This window comes from Schistocerca serialis, chromosome 6, assembly GCF_023864345.2.
Source record: "Schistocerca serialis cubense isolate TAMUIC-IGC-003099 chromosome 6, iqSchSeri2.2, whole genome shotgun sequence".
NCBI classification, from domain to species: domain Eukaryota; kingdom Metazoa; phylum Arthropoda; class Insecta; order Orthoptera; family Acrididae; genus Schistocerca; species Schistocerca serialis.
This window is the reverse complement of record NC_064643.1, coordinates 650,264,700-650,278,800: the sequence shown is the minus strand read 5'-3', so window position 1 is coordinate 650,278,800 and position 14,101 is coordinate 650,264,700. Positions and strand designations below refer to the sequence as shown.

The 14,101-nt window shown below is 38.7% G+C and overlaps 1 protein-coding gene across 1 annotated transcript in view; it reads right to left on the bottom strand.

The window, feature by feature from the left end:
- The window catches only part of LOC126483914 (exocyst complex component 2), a 125,714-nt gene that overhangs the window by 32,200 nt on the left and 79,413 nt on the right, over positions 1-14,101 (bottom strand).

The window sequence follows — 14,101 nt, the reverse complement described above, 5'->3', positions numbered from 1 at the left end:
TATCCACTTTTCGCAGCAATGCAGGCTGCTATTCTCCCATGGAGACGATCGTAGAGATGCTGGATGTAGTCCTGTGGAACGGCTTGCCATGCCATTTCCACCTGGCGCCTCAGTTGGACCAGCGTTCGTGCTGGACGTGCAGACCGCGTGAGACGACGCTTCATCCAGTCCCAAACATGCTCAATGGGGGACAGATCCGGAGATCTTGCTGGCCAGGGTAGTTGACTTACACCTTCTAGAGCACGTTGGGTGGCACAGGATACATGCGGACGTGCATTGTCCTGTTGGAACAGCAAGTTCCCTTGCCGGTCTAGGAATGGTAGAACAATGGGTTCGATGACGGTTTGGATGTACCGTGCACTATTCAGTGTCCCCTCGACGATCACCAGTGGTGTACGGCCAGTGTAGGAGATCGCTCCCCACACCATGATGCCGGGTGTTGGCCCTGTGTGCCTCGGTCGTATGCAGTCCTGATTGTGGCGCTCACCTGCACGGCGCCAAACACGCATACGACCATCATTGGCACCAAGGCAGAAGCGACTCTCACCGCTGAAGACGACACGTCTCCATTCGTCCCTCCATTCACGCCTGTCGCGACACCACTGGAGGCGGGCTGCACGATGTTGGGGCGTGAGCGGAAGACGGCCTAACGGTGTGCGGGACCGTAGCCCAGCTTCATGGAGACGGTTGCGAATGGTCCTCGCCGATACCCCAGGAGCAACAGTGTCCCTAATTTGCTGGGAAGTGGCGGTGCGGTCCCCTACGGCACTGCGTAGGATCCTACGGTCTTGGCGTGCATCCGCGCGTCGCTGCGGTCCGCTCCCAGGTCGACGGGCACGTGCACCTTCCGCCGACCACTGGCGACAACATCGATGTACTGTGGAGACCTCACGCCCCACGTGTTGAGCAATTCGGCGGTACGTCCACCCGGCCTCCCGCATGCCCACTATACGCCCTCGCTCAAAGTCCGTCAACTGCACATACGGTTTACGTCCATGCTGTCGCGGCATGCTACCAGTGTTAAAGACTGCGATGGAGCTCCGTATGCCACGGCAAACTGGCTGACACTGACGGCGGCGGTGCACAAATGCTGCGCAGCTAGCGCCATTCGACGGCCAACACCGCGGTTCCTGGTGTGTCCGCTGTGACGTGCGTGTGATCATTGCTTGTACAGCCCTCTCGCAGTGTCCGGAGCAAGTATGGTGGGTCTGACACACCGGTGTCAATGTGTTCTTTTTTCCATTTCCAGGAGTGTATATATAATAGTTTGTAATTATCTGGCTTTTGGCTTTCTAGGCCATCATTAGATAACTTAACACTACTATTAAGATATCTTATGGTACTATTATAAAGTTATCTGATGACAGCCTAGAAAGCTGAAAGCCGGTTAGTAGTGAAAAAATAAATAAATATTATTGTGGAACATCAATACTGTGTATTCAAGTTTTTAATATGCCTACATCACTCCAAGTACAATAGAACTCAATAATCATTTTAACAGGTACATCTCGCACAGTTTATGTCAATTGTGATTATAGTTAAGAACACAGTATAACTACAATTCCTTGCACCTTTAGTATTCAATATTTATTTTTAAACATTAATTAACTAGGTTTTGTTTTTCTGGAATGGAATTTAAACAGTATGTTACTCATTATGGTACTACATTTTTATACACAGACATTGAAATCTTCAAATTAAAATAGCTTCCTAAACATGGTATATAAATAGAATCAATCAAAATTCTATAACCGGGAAATACAGTACTTTAAGTCAAAATAGGATGATGATCCAGCAAAAGATGATTGGTGGAGACTTTAATAGAATGTGGTACTGTGAGATTGTAACATCAAGCTCTTCTGTAAAATAAATATTCCTCAGCAAAACTAACGACATGATTGGAATCAGCGAAGCATAAATTACTGTTCTGAACAATATGAATTTTAAAAATGTAGCCTGTGCAATAAATTTTAATATTTAGTAGATAATTGTCCAAAGGCAACTGCAAAAACAAAACAAAAAATTGGAATTTGCTCTAGAGCACATTGAGATGCTCCACTTGAGGTGTAACATACAGCTTCAGTGAAGTGGTGTTTTGCACAATATTTAAATTACTGACTAATAATGCTCACCAAACATGCTATTCGTTTTTATTATTTGATTTAGTAAGTTTGGATCCCCCCATGAACCATGGACCTTGCCGTTGGTGGGGAGGCTTGCGTGCCTCAATGATACAGATAGCGGTACTGTAGGTGCAACCACAACGGAGGGGTATCTGTTGAGAGGCCAGACAAACATGTGGTTCCTGAAGAGGGGCAGCAGCCTTTTCAGTAGTTGCAGGGGCAACAGTCTGAATGATTGACTGATCTGGCCTTGTAACACTAACCAAAATGGCCTTGCTGTTCTGGTACTGCGAACGGCTGAAGGCAAGGGGAAACTACAGCCGTAATTTTTCCCGAGGGCATGCAGCTTTACTGTATGGTTAAATGATGATGGCGTCCTCTTGGGTAAAATATTCCGTAGGTAAAACAGTCCCCCATTCGGATCTCCAGGCGGGGACTACTCGGGAGGACGTCGTTATCAGGAGAAAGAAAACTGGCGTTTTACGGATCGGAGTGTGGAATGTCAGATCCCTTGATCGGGCAGGTAGGTTAGAAAATTTAAAAAGGGAAATGGATAGGTTAAAGTTAGACATAGTGGGAATTAGTGAAGTTCGGTGGCAGGAGGAACAAGACTTTTCGTCAGGTGAATACAGGGTTATAAATACAAAATCAAATAGGGGTAATGCAGGAGTAGGTTTAATAATGAATAAAAAAATAGGAGTACGGGTAAGCTACTACAAACAGCATAGTGAACGCATTATTGTGGCCAAGATAGACACGAAGCCCACACCTATTACAGTAGTACACGTTTATATGCCAACTAGCTCTGCAGATGACGAAGAAATTGATGAAATGTATGATGAGATAAAAGAAATTATTCTGGTAGTGAAGGGAGATGAAAATTTAATAGTCATGGGTGACTGGAATTCGAGCGTAGGAAAAGGGAGAGAAGGAAACATAGTAGGTGAATATGGATTGGGGCTAAGAAATGAAAGAGGAAGCCGCCGGGTAGAATTTTGCGCAGAGCATAACTTAATCATAGCTAACACTTGGTACAAGAATCATGAAAGAAGGCTGTATACATGGAAGAACCCTGGAGATACTAAAAGGTATCAGATAAAATATATAATGGTAAGACAGATTTAGGAACCAGGTTTTAAATTGTAAGACATTTCCAGGGGCAGATGTGGACTCTGACCACAATCTATTGGTTATGAACTGTAGATTAAAACTGAAGAAACTGCTAAAAGGTGGGAATTTAAGGAGATGGGACGTGGATAAACTGAAAGAACCAGAGATTGTACAGAGTTTCAGGGAGAGCATAAGGGAACAACTGACAGGAATGGGGGAAAGAAATACAGTAGAAGAAGAATGGGTAGCTTTGAGAGATGAAATAGTGAAGGCAGCAGAGGATCAAATAGGTAAAAGGACGAGGGCTAGTAGAAACCCTTGGGTAACAGAAGAAATATTGAATTTAATTGATGAAAGGAGAAAATATAAAATGCAGTAAATGAAGCAGGCAAAAAGGAACACAAACGTCTCAAAAATGAGATCGACAGGAAGTGCAAAATGGCTAAGCAGGGATGGCTAGAGGATGAATGTAAGGGTGTAGAGGCTTATCTCACTAGAGGTAAGAAAGATACTGCCTACAGGAACATTAAAGAGACCTTCGGAGAAAGGAGAACCACTTGCATGAACATCAAGAGCTTTGATGGAAACCCAGTTCTAAGCAAAGAAGGGAAAGCAGAAAGGTGGAAGGAGTATATAGAGGGTCTATACAAGGGTGATGTACTTGAGGACAATATTATGGAAATGGAAGAGGATGTAGATGAAGATGAAATGGGAGGTATGATACTGCGTGAAGAGTTTGACAGAGCACTGAAAGACCTGAGTCTAAACTACGCCCCCAGAGTAGACAACATTCCATTACAACTACTGACAGACTTGGGAGAGCCAGTCCTGACAAAACTCTACCATCTAGTGAGCAAGATGTATGAGGCAGGCGAAATACCGTCAGACTTCAAGAAGAATATCACAATTCCGATCCCAAAGAAAGCAGATGTGTTGACAGATGTGAAAATTACCGAACTATCAGTTTAATAAGTCACAGCTGCAAAATACTAACACAAATTCTTTACAGACGAATGGAAAAACTGGTAGAAGCCGACCTCGGGGAAGATTAGTTTGATTCCGTAGGAACACGTGAGGCAATACTGACCTTACGACTTATCTTAGAAGAAAGATTAAGGAAAGGCAAACCTACGTTTCTAGCGTTTGTAGACTTAGACAAAGCTTTTGACAATGTTGACTGGAATACTCTCTTTCAAATTCTGAAGGTGGCAGGGGTAAAATACAGGGAGCGAAAGGCTATTTACAATTTGTACAGAAAGCAGATGGCAGTTATAAGAGTCGAGGGGTATGAAAGGGAAGCAGTGGTTGGGAAGGGAGTGAGACAGGGTTGTAGCCTCTCCCCGATGTTATTCAATCTGTATATTGAGCAAGCAATAAAGGAAACAAAAGAAAAGTTCGGAGTAGGTATTAAAATCCATGGAGAAGAAATAAAAACTTTGAGGTTCGCCGATGACATTGTAATTCTGTCAGAGACAGCAAAGGACTTGGAAGAGCAGTTGAACGGAATGGACAGCGTCTTGAAAGGAGGGTATAAGATGAACATCAACGAAAGCAAAACGAGGATAATGGAATGTAGTCGAATTAAATCGGGTGATGCTGAGGGAATTAGATTAGGAAATGAGACACTTAAAGTAGTAAAGGAGTTTTGCTATTTGGGGAGAAAAATAACTGATGATGGTCGAAGTAGAGAGGATATAAAATGTAGACTGGCAATGGCAAGGAAAGCGTTTCTAAGAAGAAAAATTTGTCAACATCGAGTATAGATTTATATGTCAGGAATCCGTTTCTGAAAGTATTTGTATGGAGTGTAGCCATGTATGGAAGTGAAACTTGGACGATAAATAGTTTAGACAAGAAAAGAATAGAAGCTTTCGAAATGTGGTGCTACAGAAGAATGCTGAAGATTAGATGGGTAGATAACATAACTGATGAGGAGGTATTGAACAGAATTGGGGAGAAGAGGAGCTTGTGGCACAACTTGACTAGAAGAAGGGATCGGTTGGTAGGACATGTTCTGAGACATCGAGGGATCACCAATTTAGTATTGGAGGGCAGCGTGGAGGGTAAAAATCATAGTGGGAGACCAAGAGATGAATACACTAAGCAGATTCAGAAGGATGTAGGCTGCAGTAGGTACTGGGAGATGAAGAAGCTTGCACAGGATAGAGTAGCACGGACAGCTGCATCAAACCAGCCTCAGGACTGAAGACCACCACAACAACAACAAGTTTGGATACACACAATATGTAGAGATTTTGTATTATCTGTGCAAGTAAACAAGCGGAGATGGATGCAGCGTTTCTCCAAGACAAGGCAACAATTTGTGGCATCTGCTGGTTTAGCGATTACTCCACGCAGCTGCACCACTGCCTTCCAGGCATGCCACACTCCATGGAATAGTGTAGGTTGGTTAGTGTTGTTTAACGTCCCGTCGACAACGAGGTCATTAGAGACGGAGCGCTAGCTCGGGTTAGGGAAGGATGGGGAAGGAAATCGGCCGTGCCCTTTGAAAGGAACCATCCCAGCATTTGCCTGAAACGATTTAGGGAAATCACGGAAAACCTAAATCAGGATGGCTGGAGACGGGATTGAACCGTCGTCCTCCCGAATGCGAGTCCAGTGGGAATAGTGTATACCATGACAATGAACTATAACATGGAAGGGAGATGGACAGTGTGCTCCGAAATCAGAGAGAGAGAGAGAGAGAGAGAGAGAGAGAGAGAGAGAGCTGGCCCTGAACTGGCTATCAATTTGTAATACTTGATGTAATTATCGTAACTCCATAATGGCAGGCAGTTGTTATTCGGGATTTTCTGTGATTGTATGAGATGGAAGAATATATGCACATCTTCAATGAGTGATTTCTGTTATTTAGTAGCTTAGTGGAAATTGATAAGCACAAATCCATTTCCAGCAGCATCCAAACTGCATTATTTTCAGACATCAATATTTTTGGGCGCTCACTCTTCAATACTGTTTGAATGATTCTAAAACATGTCTGTACAAAATTTTATCGCAATCAAAGCACTGTAACTCAGCTGTCTTGAGCACGTGAGGAACATGTTCTTTCATACTGTTCAGAGACATTGTGCTGATGTCATCTCAGCTTATCAGTAAGTGCCCATGTAGTGCAAACAGTTGTTTGTAGATCATCATATAGCTGTACACAATTCATCATCAAATGGACAAGTACTGGAAGTTTTCTTTTATAGCATACAGGAAGTAAAATTAACTGTTAGTGAAAAGTGCTAATCTTGTGGTTCGCAAGTGCACTATACTTTGCAAGAAAGCAAAAATTCTGACACGAGCTACTCAGCATTATTCACAAAAATTTATTAACTTGCTTTCGAGTGAAAGTGTCAAGACGAGTTTAAGCGCTGTGAAGAGGATGCCCTGAAAACAGAAAAATAAACACACGTTATTTTTACTTCAACAGACAGAGCCATGGCATAAAGGCTACCTGGCAGGAGTAGACCGAACACTTGCAGATCAAGAAGAAAGGGTGGCGCTGAGAAAACTGGAAGAAAAGAAAAGGCATGACAAACAAATGTTCTGCATCATCTGCTGCACTTCCACCTTCATCCTCTGAAGAATTCAGACAGGATATTTTCAAGTTTAGATGAAATTTACATTGGTGATGGTGAGGTCTGAGAACATATTTCTGAGAGTATTTCATTGGAAAATGCTGCAAAACAAGGTACCAAAGATTTTATTACTGAAAAACTAGTGGCTGCCTTGGATAGATGCCAGCTAAGTGTAAGAGATTCTGAGTATATTCTTCAGGTAACAGCAGAGTCACAAAGCCAAAGAGCCTTGCATTAATAAATCTTCTCTTCAGACAGAAGAAGAAGAAGAGAAGAAACTTATCTGACACAATAAAATCAGCTTTCAAGAATATATCTCTGCAGTTCCTCTTGTTTCCATTGGAATGGTAAACTTTTGAATCATTGGGACAGTGAACAGCTCATTGGTGTTCCAAAATTACAGAATTGTTTTGGTAAAGTACAAGTGAATGCTGTTTGGAATGGTGGCAGTGAAAACAATGTACAAATTCTCTAAAGTAACATCTGTCTCAAACGCTGGCCATCTTAATGGGACATGTATTTTACTTGAACGAAACATGGACAAGGAGAAGTTATATTTCTCAAGCCATCATTTCATTTATGAAGTTATTTCAAAATGTGGATTTGAATGTAAAGTACATGGTGTAACAAGCAATCCTGACAAAGCAGTTTTTAAGCATTTGAGACAGAAAACTGGGAAAGTATCGATGTCAGCAACTATAACACTGACAAAATTATTGTCTACTTGGTTTTTAATGAGTCAAAATTATGGGGATATTAGGGAATTTAGTCATCATTTGTAATTGTAGTTTGTATTTTTCTCTCTAATTGCTTTTTGATGATAAAGTAGATGTACAAACCATCCAAACAGTAGCAAATTTGGACAAATTGAATCTACAAATGGAAAACAGAGATTTGAAAACTGGATGATCCCTTACATGGTCAGATCATTATTATTATCTTCTTTCCTTTCTCAGACATTATTATTATTATTATTATTATTATTATTATTATAACCATTCATTATTGGTTTTAATTTGTTAATTTACATCTCCTAATTCACGCTCATCTTTATTTCAGAGAAAACATTAGCTGACTTCGTGTCAAGCAAAAGTAGAGATCTGTTCTCTAAATATTGTGGAATCAGTTTTATTCATGAATGCTCTTGTTGAAATGTGTGTTAAATTAATGCAAGATTTTCATGGACTACTGACCACAGATGAGGAGTAAAGGGCGTTTTGGTCAAGAACGTCTCAGACAATGCCCGGATTGCAAGAAACACTGAAAAACATATTCTCTAGAAAGTTAAAACTGGCATCTTCTGAAATGCATATGGTTGCATTCCGGTTTATTTTCTTTAAAGTGCACACACCGTAATTCTGTCTGCTGCATCCAGGCACTTTTGATGCTATGTCATGATTTGCAAGATAAAAGACCTGGAAAGATCCAACTGCAGTGTGACTCTATGCTGTTCATATTACTATGAAATAAATGACGGTGGTTTTGTGGGAAAGTCTACACACAGTCCCAACTTGCATTCTCCTCCTACTCCATCTTCTTGCTACTGTGACAGAACAACTACGAGGCCAATGATGAGCAATGCGGGAAAACATGCAAAATGCATTACATCAGTGGTTACAGGCAGCCAGGGAACTCTACTGTGATGGAATTTTCAGACTTACAAAACAGTGGGATAAACGTGTGCAAAGAAATAGAGACTGTACTGAAAAGAAGTCTGTAAATTAACATTACGTACACAGTTTGGGGGAAAAAAGGATATGAATATTCACAGCAATGCATTGTACCATATCACTCATGTTAAATGCTGCTTTTCTATTTGAAAAAATGAAAGATGTGAGCCACATTTGCTTATTTTTTCAGTCAATGAGAATTTTTCCTTAAGTTAGTTATTAGTTTCATGTTTGGTGGATCATTTTCATGATAAATTGAAATGATGTGAAACTGGTCATTTTATATTCACATCACAAATTATTTTGTAAAAATGGCTACATGTTGATGATTTACACATAGTTTATCTTCTTTCTTTAAAAAAGTAATAGTAGTAGTAATAATAATAATAATAATAATAATAATAATACAGATGTGAATTAGTAATTCCTACCCTTCACCTTTTACACATTACAATAGCAGAATTCTTCAACGAAATAAAAGTAGTTTTCAAGGAGAACCTTTTTCAGTCGGTTTTCAAATTTTACTTTGCTATCTGTCAGACATTTTTTATCACTGGGTAAGTAATCAAAAATTTTAACTGCAGCACTGTGTACCCCTTCTTGTACTAAAGTGTGGTGTAATGAATGCCATTTAGTCTTCTGGTATTATAATTGTGTGTTTCATCGTTCTTTTTGAGCTGCACTGGATTATTTCAACAAAATTATTGAAGAAATAAACATGGTGTGAAGCCACAGTCAAAAGCCTAACACCTTAAACAGATGTCTACTAGATGATTGTGGATGATCATTACATAATATTCTAACGACACATTTTTGAGCAAAGACGACTTGATTTTTCAAAAATAATTTATCCCAAAACATTATATATACTAAGGTTATCCATTACAGGGACTTTTAAGATCCCATGACTGTTCATTCAATATACATACCGAAAACTGCAACCAGTCACTTTTTTTAAATATTTCTTCATTCCATAAAACAGTTTTTGGACCTTTTTAGGCTCACCTTCAGATGATCCACAGGAGGTTACATGAGTATTTCATAGTGTAATGCTAAGTGGGTCCAAAAATGAATTCTGTATTTACTGTGACAGTATGGGCGAATTTGTTATTAGTAACCATCTATCAGCTTATACTATGACAATTGGTAACACACACACACACACACGCACACAGAAAGAGAGAGAGAGAGAGAGAGAGAGAGAGAGAGAGAGAGACTGTTTTCCGACAGACATCATTATTTTTTTGTATATAATACACCCACAATGGAATCTGATAGATCAGATGGATACTAATAACAAAACTGCCCCGTCTGTTGCAGTAAGTACAGAATTAATTTTAGATAAGTCACCATATAAACGATGCACATGGCAGTACATGAAAGCCTGTTCCATCTTCTTGTCACAGAGCCACCATCCAGCATTATGCCATGAAACAGTCATGCAACATCCAGTGCACCATATAAAGATAAGCCTGAAAAAGACTCAAAAATCACTTTATGGAATAAATAAATATTTCAAAAAGTGACTGATTGCAATTTTCGGTATCTACATTATTCCACATGATATTGTTGAATGAAAATATGCAAAATATGTGACCTTACTGATCCACAGCTTCTACCCATTTAGAAGTGTCATGGTCCAGGATTGCAAACTTCGAAGTTCTATGTAGTCGCTCAACATCGCTGTTGCATTGAGGATGATACCGCATTGTACATTGAAGTTTCATTCTACATACTTTGCCTAAATTATTAAACAATTGCAATTTAACTGTGTTCCTTGGTCATGATTGCCCATGATGTAACACCAAACCTTACAAGACTGAGCTGCAGGAAGCCTTAGCTACTTTTTTAGAGGTGATATTTTCGACTGGTATGACTTCCATCCAGTATCTGAACAATCAGTACAAGTCAAGCAGTACATCATGCCCTAAGGAGGTGACAAAGGTCTAATGAGGTCAATGTGTACAACAATGAAGCATTCATCAGGTTCCACAAATTTTTCAAATTGTAATTGTGTGTGGCAAGTAATCTTGGTTTTCTAGCAGTTAAAACATGATTTGGTCTATTAATCTTGGTTTTCTAGCAGTTAACACATGATTTGGTCTATTGGCACACATCAGTTCTTATGTTTGATCAAATAACTCTACTAGATAGCAGTTTCATTGTAGTCCTCAGGCCAAGATGAGCTAAACAATGAAAATGAAGAAATATTTGACAACCAAAAGCTTGTGGAATGTAAGGTCTGATATTTGCGATTGTCACACCATAGTGTTTTCCCTGAAAAATGTTGATACAACTTAGGTGCATTTCGCAAGCCAGAACTCATTACATTAAATTCATACAGTCCAAATGGTGTGATTATAACTGTCTTGTGCTTGTCTTCTTCAGCAATGTGTATTTGATAATAGGCTTCAAACAGATCAGTTTTTGAAAATATGTCTTTGCCTTGCAGAATATGGCAGAAATCTTTTATGTGGGGTACAGGAACTGTTCTTTCACTGAACTGTCTGTAACCCTCATATAGACATACTGAGCCATCTTCCTTGGGTTCCACATTTAAACTGTAGTTTGTTGGAATTAAGTTATAGTCTGAACTGAATCTACTTTAAAATGGGAAAAAAACTCAACAAAAGTATACATTAATGCAGGAAAGTTAGTACTCTAGATACGGCCAATCGCGTACTTACGAGTTTCATGTAGCGATGTTGTCAACACTCACCATGAGGTATGAGGGGTTCTACACCGCTAATAGGAGAGCAGTGGGCCGAGGGTACATTTGGGAATATATAATATTGTGCCCTGCCCGCGACGTAATAACATACTATTTTCTTTTTCCATTGGAATATTAAGGTTTAAAGATATAATTTAGCCACTGAGTCAATGAACTGCACTATAAGTCAGTGAGTATGTACGCCCAGAGTAATGAGAGCGGTGTATCATTATCATTTTGTTCTATATAAGAATGTGTGCTCGTCTATTCTCTCTTTTCTTTAATTGTGCGCCTTGCCGACAGCATCTTACTCTATCAGACTCCTATTTTCTTCCATTTTGTTCGAATGAACTAAACTTGTATTCCTGCTGGGAATTCATTTAATCATTCTATCATTATCGCTAATTGTGAGTACTAATACGATCTTCTTATGAATGTTTTATTCTTTCACTCCAGAGTTGAGATAAGATTATTGCAATTTCTAAGTATTTTGCCGAAATATGGCACAATTCTTTGTTATGTTCAAAACTGTGAGAATTATTCACAAAATGTTAGATTTCTGTACAAATTATTTACTTCGTTCAATAATAATTGTTTAATTTAACATTTCTGCTTTCATTTCATAATAGCACTCCCAAATTTCCAATTTATAAATGTTATAGATATTTCTTTACTACATTTTTTCCCTTGCGGTGCCAATACAATACTCACGAGATTAAATCAAATTATCCTGAATGTCTTGCAAGGTGAGAAGACAGAAATTTCCCTGAGATTACAGAAAACACAAATTAACCATTTTTCGGCACACTGCTTGCCTACTGATCTTAACTTCAAGTAAAAAAAGGTAAAAGGAGTATAATAAATGAAGAAGTGAAGTGATAATATTGTGCGTTCGACAGTATTGTGTGCATTTTCTGATAAAAATAATTTTTATAATAAAGTCAAAAAAAGTGGTGTGTGAGTGAAATATCTAATTCATTTACTTTTAATTAAGGATAAGAAGTGATACCTCTAATTATTCCATGTAATAATAGTTGTGTGTTAATATATAAGTATTAAAAGTGACTAGTCTCATGTGTATATTTAAATAATAGTAGAACAGAAAATTTAATTGGGATACATTAAGTTTGAAGAAATTTTGCTTAACAGTCAAACTATTTCCAATATATGAATATACTATAAGCTTAGGTTACATCCATCGTAATTTACGCTAGCCGAAGCATAAATTTTCACAATTCCATAATAATATTCACCCATATTTATAAAATATACCATAGTCAAAAAGATTCAGTATAAATAACAGTAATGCCAGTTTAGAAGCAAAATCCACTAGGTGTGTGTGTGTGTGTGTGTGTGTGTGTGTGTGTGTGTGTGTAGGGGGGGGGGGGGGTCACAGCTATGTTCTCATGTCACACTAAACAACACCTCAATGATTATTAATAGTGATACCACAGATGACAGGCATAGCACATAAAAAAAATGTAGTGAAGATGGAAATTAATGTAAAACATTTCTTTTAGTTTATTTTATGTCTCCTTTATCCAAATGAGACAAACAATAAAGGGCATAAGTTTAGAGTACTTATAACATTAACTTTTCAGGCAAATACTTTATATCAATAAAACAGTTTGTAATTTTGGCTAGTAAGAACACGTTAAAAATAATTTTTCTCGTGGAGGCTCTTAAAATAAAGGGACACTAAAAATAATCTTTTATCAAGGAGGCTCTTAAAATAAAGGGGGGAGGGGGGTCTCACATTCATGAACATTTAACACTCGGGTAAAAATGGTAGCTACCCACCTTCCTTCTGTAAGACAGATGCATTATTGCTACCCATCCACCTTCTGAAAAGCAGATGTAGAGCTAATGGTATTCAGCTACACTTTATCTCAAATAAGTTGTTTAAAATTTTCTGAAAGAATAAAATAGTTCAGCTATCTGATCCAAGTCTTTAGAGCTTGTTGCCCCCACATATAAAAAGTGCAACCCAGTGTACCAATAAATTTTATATACAGTTAATAACCCTGCCCCAGCTTTGCACAGAAAGCACTAAGTATCTACAGCTGGATAACTTCTCTGGTGTAGAAGTAATTTTGTTTATGGGTCACTCCGTAAAGTTATGATTAAAATTCAGAGAACAACATTAGATAACTGAATATCATTACTATCACCACCCTAGATGGCAGTGATGTTATTTTCATAGAGGCAGGGGACTTGAATCCATCATAGTTAAGTCAATTCACATGAAGTATTTATAAATTACATACACAATCCTTCCTTGTGAATAATTCTACCCACCAAGGAACCCATTTTGAAATCACTAAACTAGTTTCTGAAACTAGCCAAAACATATAGACAGAAACCACAGCAGTGAACTTTAATTTACATATGTACAAGTTGCACAAATTTATCAGTCTTGATTCAACAAACGTTACACACAAACCCTCACATCTTCACACTTCTATTCCAGTTTATTAGCAAGATTAGTATTCTCTCAGTTTTAGATAATAATTTAGATTTTATTTTGTAATCTCCTTGTGTCAACACTAACTGAAACAAACATGTGGATCACATGAACTGTAAATATACTGTTGTGAAACAGAAACAACATTGTGTACAAACAAGGGGAAAAAATAAGGGTGTGAGAGATTTCAGAAGATGCATCTATGTAAACGGGAACATCAACAGACAAGCCCCTTGTGCCCTTGCTGCTGAAAATATCTACATCAATATTCTGCAAACCACTGTGCAGTGCATGTCAGCGGTCACTTCCCTCTGCACCAGTTATTTGGCGTCTTCCTGTTCCATTCACGTATGGTGTGTGGTAAGAATGACTGTTTGAATGTCTCCATGTACACTGTAATTCATCTAATCTAGTCCTCACAATCCCTGCAAGAGCAATAA